This window comes from Bombus pascuorum, chromosome 1 (assembly GCF_905332965.1).
Source record: "Bombus pascuorum chromosome 1, iyBomPasc1.1, whole genome shotgun sequence".
NCBI classification, from domain to species: Eukaryota; Metazoa; Arthropoda; class Insecta; order Hymenoptera; family Apidae; genus Bombus; species Bombus pascuorum.
This window is the reverse complement of record NC_083488.1, coordinates 9,096,973-9,118,942: the sequence shown is the minus strand read 5'-3', so window position 1 is coordinate 9,118,942 and position 21,970 is coordinate 9,096,973. Positions and strand designations below refer to the sequence as shown.

The 21,970-nt window shown below is 40.6% G+C and overlaps 1 protein-coding gene across 7 annotated transcripts in view; it reads right to left on the bottom strand.

The window, feature by feature from the left end:
• LOC132916697 (LIM/homeobox protein Lhx9) overlaps positions 1 to 21,970 on the bottom strand; it is a 474,804-nt gene that overhangs the window by 203,507 nt on the left and 249,327 nt on the right. For 6 of the 7 annotated variants that reach the window (XM_060976939.1, XM_060976949.1, XM_060976919.1 and 3 more), the window contains one exon: positions 14,259 to 14,291. The exons of the other annotated variant lie outside the window; for it this stretch is intronic. The gene's annotated coding sequence lies outside the window, so the exon portion shown is untranslated. The remainder of the gene's footprint in view (positions 1 to 14,258; positions 14,292 to 21,970) is intronic. 7 annotated transcript variants of the gene reach the window in all.

Genomic DNA, 21,970 nt, shown 5'->3' with positions numbered 1-21,970 from the left:
AGCGGATTTCATTAATTACACCCGCGATTGGATCTAGCCAGCAACGTTTTTCCACGTTGCCACGACGAAGTTTGACGTCAATTGAGAGAGCTATCGATATACTTGTCCACTGTTTTTCACGTTGTAAGCCAGCAAATTCGCTTCTTCTTCGTCGTTTAAATGCGACAGTATCGTGTCACGACGTCGATACTCGAGAACACGCGTCTTTTAACGTCTCCTTTGCAGTCACTTCTTGTCCATGAGCTGGACACTCGATCAAACGGGGTCTTTAACGAAAGTCGAGTTCTTCAGAAAGCCATTCGACTGTCAAACATACCGCACCTCAAAATCCCTCAAGAAGTAAAACTCTACGAGATCTCCAATGTCTCCAAACTCTGAATCAATAATTCTTCCATTGATTTATCCTCTGACTTATCGTCGAATGAAAATTAAACTTACAATAATTGCTTAATATGATAACAAATTTGTTACAAAAATTGAAATTCATTCGACAGGAGTTAAACGTTTAGCGTATTCTTTCACATATCTGAAAAAAGACAAAGAAAATGGTAATTTTTATTATAAAATCTACGATTGTCCGTTCTCAATCTCGTGACGGTAAGGACGGCATAAAGTGACACTCGATCGATCGAAAAGCACGGAGAAGGACGAAGAGAAGACAACAAGACATCGTTCTCCACAATAAAGACTAGAGACCTGTTGAGTCACATAGAGCAAAACGTGTCAGAAATGTTCGTCGCTGTTCCCAAAACGATCGTTCCGTGTTATCGCTTCGGTTCCTCGGTTCTTGAAGCCCAAGAGACTTTTGGGCGCGACGTAAGGACGCGACTTTTCAGGTTTCCGAGAAGAAGTTTGCACGTTAAACAGGCCCTCGGCCTTAAACGGGCTGCCCCGACGTCCTGGCTGACAACTTCCTGAGATAAGCCGCGCCGATAGAGGCGTAAGCTCCCCTTCCGCCACCTTCTGCCGTTTCGAGCGCGCTCTCATACTGTCTCTCTCTCTCTCTCTCTTCTCTCTTTCTAGGTCTCCTCACCTCATCGAGTTTCCTATCTTATCTACTACAAACAAGAATTACGTTTGCCGCGTAATCTCCGGCCAACCCGCGATTTATTGCACCGTGCGGTTACAGCCCTCGCAAAATCGGAAGATCGCACGCGTCACTGCAGAACGCCTTGCGAAAGTCGCCCGACTCGATTCTACTTCCATTTCCTTGATAGGGTTCGCATTAATTTATTAGAATCCGCGAGCCTAATCGATTCTCACGTTTAAGTGTGAACGTGAACTATGTAGATCTTTAACTTTATACTATTCTGTTCACAAGAATTAGCACACTTAATAAAGAATTTATATATTGTACGTTATGATCGAAATCAATAATAAATGACAAAATCAAGTCTCTTTGTTATTTACATTTTTCTTTCTCCGTATCATTGATCGTATTTATTTCATAAATGATTTCATGAATTTCCTAATTAATTCATCTAGAAATTTCTTCGTGTTGTTTAAATCAAAGGATTGATTGACTGACACGAATATGTAATTGCTAATTTGTTATTTCCATATAACTGTAGCAAATTACTGTTACAAATTATTCCATAGTTTAATTTAGTATTAATATAATTTTGGTGAGTTAATTGTTTCCTTGACAATATAGATAGATTATTATATTCTGTATGAGATGGGCAATTACTCTAATATCTAATACGTACGCATAGACAAAAGCATTAATTAACGTCGTGGCAAAAAGTCAACATCGTATCTTCGTATTAAATTCATCTCAACGCTTTCAAGCACAACATTCTCGATGAAAAAAGCAACACTCTTGAATTATAATTCGCAGTTTATTTTGCCATTTCAGTGGAGCAAACAGAAAAACCGTCGGAACGTTAGCGGACGAGAAGACCGTCGAAAAGGCCGAGCATCGACTTCTTTTTTCCTCCGTTGTTCGTTACACCCTTGGACCCCCGGCTGCGCGAGTTCCCCTCCGCTTCGGCGCGTCCACGAGCCATGGTAATTCCCATTCCAGCTCATTCCCCAAGGGGTTAGTTTTCACGCGGGTTAGGCGAGTAATATGAGCTGCCACTCAAGGGCCGTTCTGTATTACCGGTCGAGTAATTATGGCAAAGCCTCCGCGTACGGACACGTCCAAAGCAACGAGAGAGGCTACATTGCAACGTTATGAGTTTAAATTGTTACTAAAACAACCGGTCGACTGGTTACAAGGGGACGAGAAGTCGTTCCTCTGTCACGGTTCACCCGCCGAGTAATTAAAGGCTCGAACCTCGTTTCTTCGCGATAGGAAACTTGAAATACTGAAATACCCTTTCGTTCCGCAGTTTACGCGATTTTAGCGAGTATTTGTGGCACCAGATGAATCTTTTAGAAACCGAATTGATCCAACTCCGCTATTTTAGAATTCTTTCACTTCGTCAACGAGTGAAGTATGCTTTTCTTATGAAGCGGGTTCGCGAAGAACAGAAGTCGAATGTTTCGGAATCTGTTTCGTGTTAGGTCCTTCGAAATGGCCTCTAAGTAGATGTTCTTGGAATTGGGCTCGTTTAAATTCTTACGTAGCGAGGAATTTGAAAACATTCTATTAAATGGGTATTTTGAAGATTTAGAGATCGTCTCTTTAACGATGTTCGTTAGTAAACTCATTTTCTGTCGGATCTCTAAAAACTACATTTCCATTGATTTGAAACTTTCGCTGTAACGTCACGGCGCATTAAAATATCCTCGTCTTATCCTCGTCTTATCGAGGTCAACGTCTCATTGTTATCAAATAAATCCGTGTGCTATTTAGTAGGATTCTCTTCCTGCCGTTCGTATTTTTCATCCAATGTCAATTTCCATGGAAAAACAAACTCTCTTTCGAAATCTGTACACTTACGTAGTAAAAAACCCATTCTCGTTACACATTTTTCCAATCTGCTAGGGAAAAAGAAAAAGGAAAAAGTTGGAATTCGAATTGTAATTTCCGGGTATCATATTCTAACGCGCAATCCCGTTGGAAAAGGCAGGTCCCTGGGAAAAAAATTTCCGTTAGATTTTTCGTTGGGAATCGGAAGTATCGATCGCGATCCGTTAACGAGAAACGAGGAACGATACGTTCGTAAGAGCGACGGGCCAGTCTGATTGGAAAATACTTCAAATATTTCGAGTATTCTTTCAGCCGGTCGATGAAAATGCGTTTGACAGCCTTAATACGCTTCTGTTTAGTCGACGAGAGTGCGGCTGACAGCCTTGACTGTACCTTATTGTATCATCGGCGAGGGAGGGCACGCAAAACCCGCGACAAGTGTACCAGCAACCTCTCTGTTACATAGCTCGAATTATCTCCACAGCGATATTCGCTCAACTTATGCTATGTCGCAGATTTCATTTCGTACAAATTTTCTTTCTTTCTTTTTCATGCCACCTATCCAATTAGTGTCGCATAAATACACGTTACTATACCGACGTTTACTCTGCTAAAACTGCTGCAAGCTTAATCACTTAACACGTGTTTTAATTCGACATTATTTTATTCGTTACTTATGATCATTTGTTCTCTTTTTTTTCTATTAGATGACAGATATTTGCTTCATCTACTAACAAGATCGTTCTTTTAAATGAATTACGATGAAATTAGATAGAAGATTATTTTACATAATAACTACAGACGACGTATCTCAATACTACACAAGTGGATCTTTGTTTCCTTTTTGCAAACAATCGAAGCGCGGAGGTGTTCGTGATTAAAATTCATATACATCGTTGAACGAGCTTGCGAATGCGTCCAAATTTATAAAAACGTTTGTCAAGTGTACGATAATGAAGGCATCTGGAAGTTTTATCATAATGATGAGAAAATATTAAAAACAATTGTTATATATTTATTAAACGATTATAATACAGTATATTTTGTTTGGGATGGTTGATTTTTAAAGAGTTGATTTTAATTGAAAACGTGAAACAGATAGAACGAATAATTGTTATACAATATTAATATTGCTGAATAATTTCACGGTTGATATCACAGCGTGGTGATTAGTGCACGACGCGTAGCTCCAGTTTAGCATACGGGTTTAAATTTTATATCCGTACGCTGGTATTTATATTAATTACTGGCTATATTAGCCTAATTGGGCTTATTAGACCCAGGATACATATTTGTGCAACGCGAGATACGAAGCCCAAAGGACCGGCGTATGTATGCGCGCATGACTTTGCGATCCGGGATCTAAATTCCGGATCTACGAATTATTCCATTTACGGGAGAGCATCGAAAATTCCTAGCAGAAACGTATCTAGGTATTTATTTAAGGAATTCAATTTAAATTTCTAGTACTTATACGCATATTGTCTTATTACTGATTTTTATTACTGATACGTATATGAACCGAAATTAATTTCGATCGATTGCTAACATTAAGGATGAGCAAGAATTCTTTGAGAAAGTACTAGTCTATTGTAAAGCTCTTCTTATTTTTGGCAGTTGTATATATCATTCGTTGGTACTATACATCTTTATTATTCTTTTTATTATTATTATTATCATTATTATTATTACAATACTCACGAGTATATAACTCTTTAGTATGCAATTCGGTTACAAGTCGTTTATGGATGACAATGTTTTATCATTATACTTAAAAGAAGATTGTATAGAGGAAAAGTTCATTGACTCATTTACAATTTTCCTAATAATATTACATTTACATTTTTATTATTATTGTTATTATTATTAATATATTTATTATTATTACAATACTCACGAGTATGTAACTCTTTAGTATGCAATTCGGTTACAAGTCGTTTATGGGTGACAATGTTTTATCATTATACTTAAATGAAGAGTGTATAGAGAAAAAGTTCATTGACTCATTTACAATTTTCCTAATAATATTATTACGTTTACATTTTTATTATTATTGTTGTTATTATTATTATCATTATTATTATTGCAATACTCACGAGTATATAACTCTTTAGTATGCAATTTGGATACAATTCGTTTATGGGTGACAATGTTTTATCATTATACTTAAAAGAAGATTGTATAGAGAAAAAGTTCATTAACTCAATTAGAATTTTCCTAATAATATTACATTTACATTTGTATTATTATTGTTATTATTATTAATATATTTATTATTATTACAATACTCACGAGTATATGACTCTTTAGTATGCAATTTGGATACAATTCGTTTATGGGTGACACTGTTTTATCATTATACGTAAAGGGAGATTACATACAGTAAAAGTTCATTGACTCATTTACAATTTTCTTAATAATACCGAAATCGAAAAAATTGTGGGTTTCATAATCTGACATTCTCTATTTTTCTATAAATTTCGCAAGTGACCTATCGAAATTTTTGTTGTGTATTCTGTATCGTTGTGCTAGACGATCATATAATTCTGATAAATTCATTCGATGATCTATCATTAGATTAATAGGACCACGAACTGGCCCAACATTTGAACAGAAGTGTCCACAGAAGCTTGAAAATAAAAATCAGTTACTCCGAAACCATAAACCTCGTAATACACAGTTTACTTTTCTTTGTTTTAATTAGTTTCCTGATGCTTTTAACTGATACATTGAATTCCCCCGGAGTCTAACAACATAATTCAACAATTCGTTTATCAATGAACTGTATTCCAATATCCAAGCGTAACACGATGTTCACCGTTCGTAACGAACGAGACTGGACACCATCGGTAGAGCGTTGGAAAACACGGATCTCGAGGTATCGATGCGCGAAAGTCGCGAGCCGCGACGGTTACAGCGTGGCGCGTCATTCATCGTGGCTTTTCCGGCTGTTTATCGCGATAGTCTGGCAAACGGGAAACGGTACAATGGCGGACACGCTGGAACAAAGAGACGCCCGTGCAGGTATCGCGGCGTCGTGTCGCTTGGTATCGCCCTCGTAACGTCGTTCGTGTCGCAAGGGTGCAGTGATAAAGAGACGCTGCGGCGGAAGGGAGAGGGTGACGCGGGCAAGGGATCGACGAGCGCGAGAACGTCAAATCGATGGCGTGAGAACGAAGAATGACGAAATGAAACGAAAAAGAGAGACAAAACGAATGGCAAGGTTTAGTGTTAAACATCCTTCCTTGAAGACTAAGGTTTGACTATCTTCAACAGATATCAAACCTGACACGTGATACTAAAGAAACTTTATATTTAAAGATACTTCCTCGTTCGAGCGTTGTAAATACATTTCACAGCCTTGAAATTCTAGAAATAAAACCGAAATTCCAGATTTCCATAATTACAACCACCTTATTCACAAGTGTCTTCTCCACGTTCTATCGGTATTTTGTCAAACATCGTCGCTAATTCACCATTACGCTATCAACGCGACGAATTCAGGTCCATTATTCGCGAAGGTTGCACGTGCAGAGATATCAAGAGAAAACCTAGAAAGTAACACAATGGTTCGGTCACGGTAAAAACGTCTTAGCCGTATCTGTTCGCAGTATCTTTAATCGCGCGGGGTATCGATGGTGTGGGCAGCGTGGGCGATTTACAATCGGCGGCGAACGAGATCGGGCCAGCTAAACCGAAATTTATTGACCGCGTCGCGTTCGTTCCGTTAGTCGATTCGGGCTTCGCGCTTTTAGATCGGTCGATAAATAATAATTTGCCATCGCGTTGACGTGCAGTCGCGTGTTTACGAGCCGCGGTACGAAATAATTCGCTTGCCTCGAGCGCAACAACGAATTCCTCGAACGATCTACTTTCTTTCGCGATTATCCGTCGTTTTCCGAAGTAGAAACCCTTGCACTCGTGTACTTCTCCCATGAATTTGGATTTAATTGCCGCGAATCACTGGGGAAAAATATTAAAATGGTCGACAAGTGCAGAGAGGTAAAATTTCGTTAGATATTCTGGAACATCTTGTAGACAGTGGATTCCAAGAATTCTATATTTTATAACATATGTCAATATGCAGTTTAATCTTATAGCATTTAATATAATCCTTCTTTGATATATTCAAACGATACAGGTAAAGGATAGCGACGAGTATGGCCTTTTTCAAGAAAATTCTTCCCTATGATCTTCCCACGTAGAATCGTCGATCGACGACGTAATCGACCCAAGCATAAGTTGACTTATCGACGCTTGTTATCGTTAACAGGTGTAGCGAGACGAAATACGCGATAATCGACTCATTTCTCCATTGAAAATGGCCGTTTGTTTCAAAATGGCAATTACTCGTTATCTTAGTGTTTCCGGGTGTTAGTGTTATTGTTTCCAATATACGGAAAGTAACTGGCAATAAAGGAAAACGGCCCGTATCGTCTTCATTACCTGGCAACGTTTCCTCCCCTCTGGCCGATATTTAACGATCCCAATTTGTTCACTCATTAATCAAACCGTGGTACGACGAGCCAGTTCACTCTTACAAAAACACCACTTAACTCTCTAATTTTAGCTGCAACTTTCGTACCGCAAAAAGCACCACCAGTTAAAACTCTCAAGCTCTGCTACACGTTTTCAGATCAAACTGTCGAAAGAAAAAACCTGGAAGCCTCTGTTACCAAGTAAATACGAAACAGAGTGCATAACTCGTTATACACGGTGTCTCTTAAAGCAACTATACGAGATCCTCAAAACTAACTGTATACTCCGAATCTCGCAATAACAGTTTCAAAGCAGAGAAACAACACCGTAGACAATTGGTACCGCGAAAATCTATCTTGTAGCACATCAAACAAGAGTGGAATTCCGTTTCGATTTTCGATCGATCGCCATCACGAGAGTTTCAACCATCGGCTTCAAATGCACGCGTACACATGCATATGTATAATAATAATAATAATAATAGTAATGATAATAATAATAATGGCGGCGATGGTTGCGCCGCCGCGAGAAAATAATGTGAGAACGATTTCTTCCTTGGCCGCATCATTATCTCCCTCTTTACTGTTCGAGGCGATCGATCTGTCGAGCCGATTCCGAGCCCGACCGGACAACCCTGCAATTACTATCTATTATCTCCTGGCGTGGGTGTAGCTATAATCTCGCGATCGTGTCGAGAGCCACTCTCCTCTCCTCTTCTCTTTCCTCCTTTGCTCGTGCCTCTTTTCTCCTTCAACCACCCTCTTCTTCTCTATCCTACCTTTCTCTCTTCTCTTCTATACTTTCGACCCTGTTTTCACGCTCTCTCTCTCTCTCTTTCTTGCTCTTGCTCTCGAAACCTCCGTTAACGGAAAGCGGAGCAAATAGAAAGAGAGAGAAAGAAGAAGAAGAGAGGTTCAGGAGGCGGGAGGAACAGGCAAGATATCGTCGAACCAGATGAAGAGAACGAGGAACGGTTACAATGGCGCGGTGTCGTGCGCCGACACGACGAGAGAAACCGGTCTTTTCGCCAGCGGATGAAAATCCACCACCGGTTTCCGGCCACGGACAACTTCGGGATTATTCCGTTTCTGCGATTGGAGACACTGTGGTGCGGACTCAGGTCAACTTGCCAACTTGATGGCTGACCGATCGAATCAGGTATTGGGATGGTGGTGGTTCTAGGCGATGGGATAACTGTGCGCTTGGTGATTGGTGATTTATGGAGATGAAGATGACGAAAGGATGTTTGATTGGTTTTAATGTGTTATGACAGATTTTTTACAAATATTTATCAAGTTAATTTCGTGAAATCGTATCGAAAGTTGCGTTATTTAACGATGGATTAAAGACAGAAATTTGCATGTTCAATTAGTCCGAAAGCTCCTTTGCAATTGGTCAAACGCGAAAGCATCTTCTGAAACTGTGGAAATACAATTATCGATATTATTCATGCAACAGGGAGCAATTAACAGCGGCAAGTACTCGCCATTGCTGGATTGCGATAGCAAACAGATGCGTAACTGACGAAGAGAGAGGGAAAGAGGGAGCAGTTGGTCCGTTTTCGAGTCGTTATTTTGTTCCTTGAACATTCGCCTCATTAGCATATGCAAATATGTACTCGACAAAAGAGGGTCAAACTCATTTATGTATTTCGATACCGATACCTCTTCCATTTTTTTCTTTTACCACGATTTACTCCTGCCTCGAACTCATTTTTTCCTTTCCTTTACAAGCACCGGTTACACTAGCAGATTTACGCGCTACCTTCGTCGTATACACACATATGTACCTTATAATTTATCATTTTTGCCACGCAGAGTTGAACAGGTGAAACCGCGCTTAACCACAAGTCGTTTATCCGACGAATCGCGCATTTAACAGTCAGAATTGTATAGCTGGCCAGTTTGACAAAACGATGTATGCTTGAAATTTTCGCGGTGTATTATTGAAAAAAAGAACACATCGAAGGGTATTCAGGAAAAGAATTAAACCGGTGACGAAACTGAAGCAATTTCGTGTTCCAAAAACGATGTAGAAACCGGATGCTTTTTCTGTGCGCTCACGATTCAAGCGAATCATACGTGAAGATTCCGCAAATCCCTTTTCAAAAATGATTCAACGTTTCATACGCGCAGAATTCCCACAGTTGCGAGAGCCGGCGATCGCCAGTTCTTCGTCTTCTTCTTCTTCTTCTTCGTTTCTGCCTGTTACCCCACCTCCCAATCCATTCGTGGATCCCCCACTAGCCATTCCACTTTTAAAGACTCGCGCGGGGGCTCGTGGAGATTCCAGATGGTCGTTTTCTATGGATTTACATTATTTACAAACTGGTTTCTCGCGATGTGAAATAAAAATCGGTGCCTCCCACCCAGCACCCCGCCGGAGCCACCTTCGGCTCCGACAGAAGCGCGCCGAAAAAACCGGGGAAAGGGAGCTCGAGGACGAACTCTCGAAAGACGAACGACTCGCGCCGCATTGTACGACGTATATAAGCGTGTCCCTACGAATCGTAAGTACGTTGATGTAACGCTTCGACCTTAGACATAATATACACCGTGGGTCTAAATTCGTGGTACAAACGAAGTCAGAGGAATTCTATGGCTGAAAATAAGAGGAAAATCAAGGATAACAAAATCGCGTTGGCCAGTTGATTTTCTAGAAAATCGAGTTCCAGAAAATCAAGTATATATTTATAACAATGATTCTATAAATTATACGTATATTTTTCCACTGTATCTCTTTCAAACTGTGTCGCTATAGCTGTGTCTCATTATAGCGCTAATGTATGAAACACATAAAATATCTATGAAACACTTTTACAATAAATGTTCACTTTGGTGATTAACTGTACAAAGGAGAAGGCGTGTAAAACGATAAGCTTTGCTGTAATTGTTACGTAATAACTTCTCTTTGATCGATGAAACACGGTCGGTTTTAAATAAGTCCATAATGGTTTTCGTGCAGATTTGGAAAAGAGCGGCAGCACCACGGTAATCACAGACGCGATACGGCATTCAGATAAAAGCGGTTATTTTCGCGTAGAATCGTTTTTGGTCTCGCGATCTGCCCATTTAATGTATAGATGACGGCGTAAGAGCGTTGTAACGCGGCGGCGTTGTGACGCCTGTCCGACGTGTAAAGCGAACGCTAACTCAATTTGCGCGGTTTTATCGTCCCTCCGGCCGGGATAAATAACGCGAAAAATCAGCGGTAGTTTGTTCATTCGCAAGTTCGTTCCCGGGCTTCACGAAGGATTAATTGATTCGCGGTGGGACACACTTCGAACGTAATTATTTCCTTGATTTTGTGACTCGCGGTCTCGCCATAACCAACCTTACCCAAACTTGCTCTAAAGGGAAATATATTTTATTTAAATTTTCCATCATTCGTTCTTTTCATAGTGTTTCGTCACTTGGAAATTACTGGAAAAATATCATCAAAATTCAAGGACGTTTCTTTGGATCAAACTTGAAAATTATTTGACCGAATAACTTCCTAATATAAACGAAGAATTTCTCAGCATTTTCTTACATTTTAGTTTGCTATCGAAAGGTACTAGAACGTTAACAAAAACAGCGACGTTTTCTTGAAATCTTACAGTTTTGTCCTTTATTCTCCTCATTTTAAGATTTCCACTACTGGAAGTTAGTGAAAGATATTGTTAAAGCAAGGAGAACGTTCTTTTGATTCAAATCAAAGAGTCCTCGTATCGTCCATTTACATTTTCAGATTTGTTTCAAAGTTTATTAACATCGTGACATCGGTATACTGCCGCATGCATGTACTTTCGTCTGCCGCACAGTTTTGCGAGGTAACTGTGTAAGTAGAAAATGCGACGGCGCTTGAAGAAACAAAAAAACGTAGTTTCACTTGTGCCGTTAGCAACGCTTGAAAAACACAAGACGTTGATTCACGTTGCCTGGCGTAAATGTGTTAATATAATCACGATATCTCATTTCCAATAGCATCGAAATTTCAACAAATTTTACTCCACTCGCATAACATATCCGTAAAAGTGTTCCACGATATGTATGCAAATACACACATTGAATCGCTGTACATACAACTTTACGTAATCTTCGATTCCAATTTCCCATGGAAATATCATTTTTGGCATGTTTCATGCGTATACGTACAACTTTAGATATTTCCAGGAGAAATTCTTAAGATTATTTTACTCGAGTTGGGCGTCGCTCTTAATTAACGCCTCTATGCCGATTAGACCACTTCTAATAATCACGATACCGCTGACACTCCGTATTTCACGTTTTTAATGATCCCATAAAAACTTGTTCCCTCGTTGGCACCGAGGAATTTTCAAAGAAGGCAGAAGAGAAAGATAGAAGAAAGTCGTGGCAAGAGGAGAAAGAGGAGACGAGAAGCATCCAATGATCGTAGTACGTGTCACCCAATCAACCGGTTGCCCCCGGCGTGGCGAATTAATATAATTTATGAAAATGAGCCCCGCCGTCGATAGCCCCTTGATTCTCGCTGGCATTCGAAAGCCTCGATTCGAGGGGCTCGGTCGTGTATACAGGAATTCCGCATCTAACTTTCTCGGATCGTTCCAGGATTTTTCTTTCTTTGATCATCTATTTTGCCTCTATCTTTTTCCCTTCTCTCGATTGCATTGGTTAAATTACTTTAACGGTCCAACTAATTAACGCACGATTCCTAAATAAATGGAAATTATAATTAAAGAAATAAAAGTTAAGCAGTTCGTGTATCTGAATTCTGCATAATATCGAACATCTCCGAAGCAAAAGAAAGAAAAGAAAGAAAAGGGCAAAATTGCGAAGATCGTATTTTGTACTTTGGGATTTAATCTCTCTACAATCCTGCGATTTTTATAGTTTGATCTTCTTCTTATTTCAGCAAACAGAAAGGCTTAGTAAAATTTAAAATGATGTTTTAAGAAGACACCGAATGTATAGAAAGGAGAAATTTTACGTATCTAATAGATTTCTATCCTACAAACTGGAACAAAACTCGAGGTTATAATGAGAAATTTATCTTGAACACAGTCTTTGTTTTGTAGAACATGTCGATCAAAGTCTATCGCGGCTATGGCAATACCATGAAACAAAGGGTTAATAAACATACATATGCCGATAATTTCACGTACCGCTAACTCGAGATAATCACTGCTTAAGAGAACTTTTCTTTGGAATATTCAAAGGAACAATCATGACGTCAGGTTATCACGCGACTTCGCCGGAAACGCGTAATTTTTCCTGCTACTTAGTGTTCGATAGCAACCGAGTAATGAATAACAGAACAAAGAAAACTTGTACTTTCAGATCAGCGATTGTTCCTAGTATTATATCAAGATATACTATATACACACATAAGATTATACGGTTCCGGTATTTAAACGCACGCTTACGTCCATTAGTCTGTTTCGCTCGCGAATCGAGCCACGAATCTCGCGCGTTTCGCAATTAGCACCGGGTGTCTGGAACGAAAGGGAACGAACTGGTGGATGGAATCGGACACCGGTACGATTCGCGAATCTGCATTGCAGATTTCGACCACTTTCGTCTCGATCGTGCGACTCGTTTTACGCCGTTCCCTGTGTTTTGCTCGAATTCGAGCAACGGAAACGAATATAGAACTAAATTGCGATAATGGAATATATCTCCATGGCAGTTTGCATATAACGAATCTCTTCTTCTTTTCTTTTTCCTTTTTATGTAACTGTTATATTGAAATCGTCCAAGGAAAATAGAATTTCTACACTAAGGTGGTTTCTGATAACGTTTTCGTGGAAAATAACTGGTGCAAGTTAGCGATTCATAATAAAGAGGAGGTTGCTCGTTCTACTCTTATCAGTGGAATTTATTGCTTCCGAAGTGTCGCAAACATAATACGAAACACGCAGTGGCTGGCTGGCTGTTGCATAAATTTTCGGACGATTCATTGCGACCCACGGAAAATGGACAAAGCTTTACTTCATTTAACGAGAATGTGGCTAATTGAGAGAAGAAATTTGAGGAGAAGTTTACTGAATTCTAGAATCTGCAGTGCTTGGTAATCGAATTAAGATCACAGGGAAAAATGTCTTTCTTGCAATTACAATAATATTTCATAAATGATAAATTATTCTTGGCTGTGCAAGTCATTATTAAATAAGCAAGCTATCAGTTATATATTACTGTTCATAAATATTAAGATATCTGCTGATCTTGCACATGGCGTAATAATTTATCTAGGTTATGAAGGAAATGATTAATCGAGGATTATCTATTAATAAATGTAACGATCTTTACATATGAAGTTCGTAAGTGTGAAATTCGAAAGTGTGTTTCAGATTATTTCAACTAAAAATTACAATACATCTTAAGGATGCGGTCGAGTTAAATTAGAACGAACGATGAAGAACAAGATGACACGATTTTGTACTTGAGGAGGCTCGCTCACGGTCGTCGCGTAGCGCGTTTCAAGGCCGAGGATAACTACGCAGAGCGAAAGAGCGAAAGTCAGGGTCCTGGTGACAAGGTGCCACCACCCGACAATAATTCACAATGATCGTATCGAACGAAACACGTACTCGATATCAAACGGTCGATTTGACTTGTTTCCATGGTGCAGCGAAATAGAACAGAACCGCCTTATCTTCCGCATAAATTTTCTTTATCAACTAGGCTTTCTCCTAGCGTTGAAATAGGAATATTGTTGCTTAAGGTTGTTCCAACATACTAATTTATGAAGGCTAAATGAATTTGGGTTAGAAAGAATTATCGATTTCGGTTTTATTCCTGGAGTACGTTTTCCACAATTTTTCTAGATTACCAAATGTATATATATGTACAAAATGCAAGAGATATGGAAATATTCGAGGGAAAAGTCTCTAAATATCATTGCTTTGATTATAAAAATAATATTTTATAAAACGATATGAAACATTTTTTTCACTTACCGAAACGATTGCTCGTCGATACTGATTCCGGCTCTGAAACACGAACAAAAAGAACTTTTATAAATATATTTTAAATGGAAAATAAATTTATCACAAATTAAAAATACACGCGAACCTTACTAAAATATTCGAAAGCCTACATAGATCATTTCAATTTGAACCGAAACGAGAGGTTATGGAATAATACATAGAAAGAAACGTCATCGAAGCGAATCTTTCGAAGTGGTCTCGAAAGGAGTTGGAACGATCGCTAGAGGGTTAGAGGCAGAGAAACGGCTATGAAATGGCATTAATTATTTCGTTCCATCGAACGGGAGAGCGGTGCCGTGCGCGAAACGCGCAGTAGAGGCACGACGAGCGCAACGAGGCGACGAGTTCGAAATTTAATTGGCCATAAAGAAACAATCATTATGCAACTCTCGGATCTCGCTTAAGTGGTTCGTGTCGCGAGAGCCAGCTTCCTACTTACCGCTAAACGAACCGTGCATCGATAACCATCGATAAATCTGGAGATGCACTTTGTGCTCTCGCAAACGGGCGACAACGGCACAAGCGTTCTACCCAAACCTATACATATAGCTATGTTCGTCTCTTCCTCTATGTCTCTCTCCGTCGTTCCTTTTCATCCCTTTCATCCATGTGTTTCTATATATACATAGAAGCACGCGTATCTACACGTGTATATCGGTACAATACTGGCATGTTAGGCCAAAGGAGATCCTCTGTACTCTATACTACTCTATAGACAAGGCAGAACGTTTGTCTCTGCGTTTCGCGACATTATTAATTGCATCATTATCCCGCATCCGACTGCAACCCAAACAAATGCTAATCGGCCATAAGTCCTGGCCATTAAGCTTTGTATAGACTAGTACGAGCTAAAGCTCGAACAACGTCTTCTCCTATTATCGACGTCAGATCAATTTAAGATGTATGACACGAGCTTCGAACGTGTACGAAACGAAACAAAACGCGGGAGAATTACATAGTTTCTGGCCGGATTTGTTGCGTTTGCCACGCGGTCGATACTCGATGAAACGGAGTGTGTGGCAGCATCCAGCCGCGGCATCGAGATTTCAATAATAAATTCCCGTGCACGCGTCGCGAATAAAAATCGACGCGGTCACTTTGTGCCGGGCTTTTTTTCCACACGCTGATTTCGCTTCCATTGAAAGAAAGGGAGAGAGAGAGATATTTATTGGCACTCGATGCGCTGCGAATATCCGCAGACTCCTGCGCCACATCGAAGCCGTAAAGACGAATCTACGTTAACGATCGCAATAGCTAAGAGTCATCGAACTATCTTTATTATTTTATACAGCTTTTTAAAAGCAATTTGTGTAGCCATGTAAATTTGCAAATGGAGTTTGTAATTACGTGCAGTTGGATTTACGATTAGCCGATCCGTCGATTGTAACAACACAGCATTATTAATAAGGCTATTATCCTATCGTCGGGATAATTATAAACTGAATTCAACCCGTCAAACCCGCTTTATTCGTTCGTTTTCCTTTTGAACCCTAGCCTATTGAGGAAGCGCAGGAAAAATTGAAACGTGACTCGCTAGCATGATAATTAACGCAACACGGCCTGAATCGTCCGCTTTCGCGTATTCACCGGTCGCTTTCATTTCTATAGATACAAATAATCCATTGAAAGGTGTCTTTTTGTTTCGATTCCTCGCCGAGACCGATTCAACCTTCTGTCTTCTACGAAGATCGCGTGGAAATCGAGCAATTCAACGGCTCATAGGACTCGCCAGATACCCCGCCTTCCTCGATTTCGTCGCTTTTCTTCATCTTCGAAACAACTAGCTACTTTTTCTTTTATTAGAAAGATATTTTTTTATAGAGTGAAATGATTTGTAAAATTCTACGAGAAAAATTTTCATATAGATATCTCGTCTATATAAATTTTCAGATCAGTTTCACATTTTTCCAAGATCAAGACAATCCTGATGTCTCATTACAGCGTTAATGAAGTTTTTAAACGTTTTATATAACACGTACAGTATATGTACATGTACGTAAAAGTATTCTACAACAACTATTCAAATACTTTCGTGAGTCACTTCGTGTGACTTTAGATATCCCGTGCTATTGTCTTAAATGACATCGATGCGTGTAAACTCGTGACGCAACATCCATTTTTTCATCGTATAAATCGCGACGCAAAATGTCTTGGAAACGGCGCGTCGTCTCTGCATCGCGACCCTTCCTCTCTCCTCGTCCATACATAACAGCCATTTATATTTCCGTCTTTCGTGTAAGTAGCTTTATTCGAAAAAGCACATTAGACGACCACGTCGCATCCTCTTTCGAATTGGACCGGATCCAAATACGAGAATCATCTCTTCTGCGCGCGGCTTACGTCCCAACGGATATAACGTGGTACAGTGGAAATTTGTGACCTTGGCATTTAGCGTCGTCCCTCGCGATTCGTTCCACGTGATCCATGTTCGTCATCTCTATCGATTTTAGCTGATACTTATCCTTGTTTTCGAGAGATTACGCATTTGATAAATATCCTTTCATACTATTTTATCGTCTGTCCTTTGGGATAAAGTTAATCATCGTTAGAATGATGATCGTTATTATAGAAATATCGCGCAGATCAGTTTCACTCGCTACGACCATAAGGAATATTTCATCATATTTTCGCATATTCTGTTCATCGTTGTCCTTATGAGTTTTCCATAAATTCAGAGACACCCGCAGCCTAATTATCATAATCCGAGAATCCAATAAATATTTTTACATCTTACATCACCGATTACTTTCTAGTAACCGATGTATCATTCGTTTTATCATGTCGACGGGATAATCCGTAAGGCTGCTATCAAATGAAAAATCGGAATAAAAATGAAAGAAACGAAGAAGAAGAAATTAAGGAGAAAAATGCGAAAGACGTATGAATGTAAGCGACGGATGGCCATACACGGTGGACATAAGTCCGCTGCAATCGCCTCTCGAATCAGCCTCGGTCATGATTAATTTATACCCGGAGACGAATGTAAATTCATTATAACCATAAAGTATAGCTAATTGGAAGCGTAAATCTTAAGAGGATGGACGGTTTGCAATTACGATCAAAAAGAGAGGCGAACGAACGTCCGGGGGAACTATCAAAAGGTAGTGAACTGCGCGCGCGGCATTTACGAGGGCTTTTCAAAAAATTCAGCCCGCACAGCTCCCGCTGCGTCGTCTGCAACAGGCCAAACGTACGGTTATTCCGTCCGCTTAATGTTAAAGGGGGCATTAATGTATAATTTACATTCGGCCAATTAAAGGCCAATTAGATACGAAGCGTTTCACTCGCGGAAGGGGGATGCCATAAAATGGCGTGTGTGTACGCCCTTTTGGAACACCGTCGCGTCGTGGCTCTGCACCAACCGGTGCCACGCTTTGATGTCGACCTTTCTCGAAAAAATTATCCACCGGTCGCCTTGTTACTATGTAAATACCCCCTCCCCTTTTTTACATCTTGCTCTTTTTCTCTCCTGTTCAGCCCCGTCTCCCCTATTTTTTTCTTCTTTTTTCTTTTTTTTTTTTTTTTGTACATTTCAAACGCTACCAAACGTTATCGTTGTCTGGTCGTTCCTTCGGCAACGTTTTGCTCTCTCGAATAAATTTATACGTGCCATCGCGCGGATTTCACAGACCAGAGGGGGACCAGATGAAAAAAGAGTGTGCAGGGTATCGGGAGAAGGGGAGAAGGGTCGAATAATTAAATTGTAGCAATGCAGCTGCTGGACTGCGCTGTAAAACTGTGCCGCGAAAAATAACGACGTATCCGAATTGCAAATCCGCTACTCGCGGCCGCGCCACATCGCCGACTCGCGTTATCGCGTTTTCAGCCTGTAACGCGGGTTCGATGGATCGAGATGCGAGTCGCTGTTAGGGAACTGTTGCTCGTTCGCTGCTGCAACGCTATAAATGAACCAGTGCTTGCATTTAAGTAACATGCTAAACCGATAAGTTCTCGTTACGGGACAACTTTGTCGAAATCTTTGATGCTCTGTACGAAAGTGAAACTTAGGCACGTAAATTGTGTATCAAAGATGTCGTATTAGAGATGTTAATATCTAAACAGTCCTCCGATTTCTACGTCACACATAAATCGGCAATTTAGATAAATTTACAATTAGGTCATAAAATTAAAAAATCTGCTGCCAAATATACGTGTGAGAAACTTTTCTTCCCTTCAAACCACTGATAGTCTAAATCCACAAATTTCTGTGGCTAAGGTAGAAATTTTCAAAGTTTGATTTTAATATTTTCACATACTTTATATCGTGTATTATTAATTCAAATAAACACAAAAAATTCTTTTTTTATAATATTTGATAATATTGAATATAATATATAATAATAAAACATTCATAATTTTTCATATGTAAAATACTTGAAAAATATTGTAAATCGTAAGTAGTAAATCTGGATACAGTTTGTACTATACATATATAGTATAGTTCATCATTAGTATAGTTTCATCGATAATATTAATTCAAGCAAGAGAAAATCTTGTCCATGCTTTATCCATGAAAAAACATATAATCACGTCAACCATCATTAAAACGCCAAGAAAATATTCTTTTTCAACATGAGCATCAAGGCACCGTTTACGGAATATCAATTTCCAGAAATCGAGACGTCCGTGGATACGGTTTCGGGATGGATTCGCGTCTAGCAGCAGCTTTACAACGGTAAATTAATTCACCCTGGTAAAAGTTACGCGCGGCGCAATCGTGGGAATGTAAATAAGAAGAATGACCGCGCGAGGATGGACGCTTTTATTCATGGCCGGGAACTGTTTAAGCGGCTAACTGTACAAATGAGAGAAACAGGAATGAAAACGCGGATAAGGCGACCAGCGTGGCGAGCGTAGAAGAGGAGGGGATGTAAAAAAGGCGTCCTCCAACGCCGGCGTACCGTGGAAACCTGTCCTTAATTGATAGGAAATTCCTTGGAGCGCGAGTACCTGCCAGATTTTTCAATGTCCGTAACAGGTTGAAACTGGATACTTGGCGACGATTTGTAATCCACGCGTCTCAACCCTGTATCCTCGTCAGCTTAGCGACCAATCGCTCCAACGTCCATGCACGGATTCGTTCTCGCGTTCTTTCTTTTCTCGTGTATACGATAAATCGCGGCCGACTTCGACTCACCGACGATTTTCTTCCCTTTGCGTGTGGTATCGCTGCCTCGTTGTCAATCGCGATCTACAACGTGTGAAACGCCATTGCGAGGTTTCGCGCGTTTTTCATCGACAACGCGGTGATTACCGGACGCGACTGTACTATATGCAGCTTTTTGCTGCTGGAGTATGTAGGTAGTTCTATTAGAGGCTCGAAGAGCTGTTGATGATACAGGGGACGAGCTTCTTTTTGTGAATTTTCCATTAGGAGACAGATAGCCTGCGTGGTTCGATGCATCGCGAGTAAGTCCCTGAATATTTTAATAAGAGCATGGCAAATTTGCATTCGTATTAAGATTTTTTTAATGACTCCAGTTTGAGGCTTATTTATAGCTTGTTAAATGCTTGTGGTGAAAAAATAGCGGCGGGTTATCGCGTGCAACGTGCAACCTATCGATCATGGAAGTTTGAAATAAATTTGGATGATAAAGAAATGTCAAATATTGATTGACACGGATAATATTGTGAAAAATACCTTGGAACTTCTAAAAAGAATAACGTATATACGTATATACGTATATGGTTTTGTGTAGCCACTACTGTAGTTACTACTCTAACGAGCTTTATCCATATACGACTGGAAGATATTTGTCTATTTTGTCTACCACTAAATTTGATAGTACAATCTCTCCGAAGCCTAACTACAATACGAACATTATGGGGAGACAAGGAGGAGCCACAGCCAGGTGATCACACGGCACAGTGTTGGCGATTGCTCCGACAGATAATTTTTCGTCGCGGCGAAAGTAGGGCCAACGTGTCGGTAAAACGCGCGTCCGTGCGCACGCGAGCTTTCCAACGCGGCGCACTGTTGGCAACGCACGCGGAACAGCCATAAATTTATCAGGAACGCGAGAGTCCACGCGATATCGGGTTAATTCCCGGGCGGTACGACACGGCGCCATGCTTACGTAGGTGCGTGCGCAATTAACGACAGAGAGGCGAGTATAATGAAGACCGGTCGAGTACTGTCCAGGAACAGCTGCGAACGAAGGCGAACAGTGGGTTGCCGTGTCGGCCTGAGAGAGACGAGAAAGACCAGTTCATTAGCGACACTGGCTAAGGCCTGCCTCGGAGACATCTGTTTTATTTATTCCCTTATTTTTCACCTTATCCGTCTCTGCTCGCCCCTTCTCCTCTCTTTCTATATCTACGAACATAGGTGGCTACACGAACCATGCTCTTGTATGTTTAACGATTTTGATCAACCCATAACGATATCTAGCTTAGGACAATTATAGAAGCCAGGTAGAAAGTCTATCGGATGTTGAGGTATTTGATAATCGTTGCTAAGTGATAGAAATGAAGGAACTTTCTTATTAATGAAATTTTCAAATTCTTGTTTGATCCGTTCGAAATCAGACCGTGTGTGTCATACAGCGAAATCTACACCTTATAATCTAAACTTGAGATATTGCAACATTCCAGATATTAATTTCATTCATATTTAATGAGAAATAGTTTGTCATTATTTCGTTATTCAGGAAAATGAATGCTCTGAAATTTAGCTCTGTCTCACAGTAACCGATGTCAATTCGGTTAAGGAAGAATATTATTTCCAAAACGGAGAACAAAGCGAGCATTTTGAGTTCAAGGGAGTTTGCGATCAGTAATATCAGGGCATTGAAATGTCTACTCCTAATGAAGAATCGTTTACTTCGAGATCAGTCTTGAATGGATTAAATCGACCGTAGTATTATCTGATACAAGATAAAGGCGACAAATGACACCTGTTAAGAGACACTCGAATATCGATGGAAATCCAAGTTAAATGAAATGTAGGAAAAGCAAGTTAAACGTAGAAAGTATCGCGAATAGGCTCGCGAGAGACAAATTTCCCAGGCGTTGGTCCTTTCCCGGTGGATGGCGACCACAAAACCGCCAATTTTCCCGATCGTCGTTCTCGTACAGAGAGGCGGGTGTAGGCCAGCCTGGCAAGCAGGCAGGAGTATACGGAAGAGCGGGCGAGCGAGCGAGCTAGCGAGAGCACGTCGAGCTGCCGAGCGACAACAGGTTGAATTAATTGACAAAGATAGCATTTTCCGCGTCGACGTGGCTACCTAAACGCAAATATTCGATTGCGCCCCGCTGGTTCTAGGGTCAGCCTCGGTAGCCAGAGGACAGGGAGGAGGCAGCAGGGTGGATCAGAACGGCGTAGAGAGATAGAAGCGATGCTGGATGGAGGTGGGAGCTAGGTGAACACGCTAGGTGGATGGTCAGGGGTGGGCCCGCGGTTCGGTTGATCGAACACATTTTAATCAATTCCATTAGTCCGGCCTGTAACCGTCCACACGGATATTTGACGGTGCTCGTGATGGTAGCCCGAGTGTGCTGGCCTGTTTGGGTGCGCGTGCTCGCTTCTCTTCTCTTGCACGATGTCTATGTGTGCCTCTATGTATTACGCGTATGTGTAGCACCATGTGCAAGCGTATGTATGCGTGGTGTGTTGGCAGCAGGTAGAGAGACCGATAGGTAACCGTACGGTCCCGGCCGGTTTACGAACGGCGAGGGCGTCG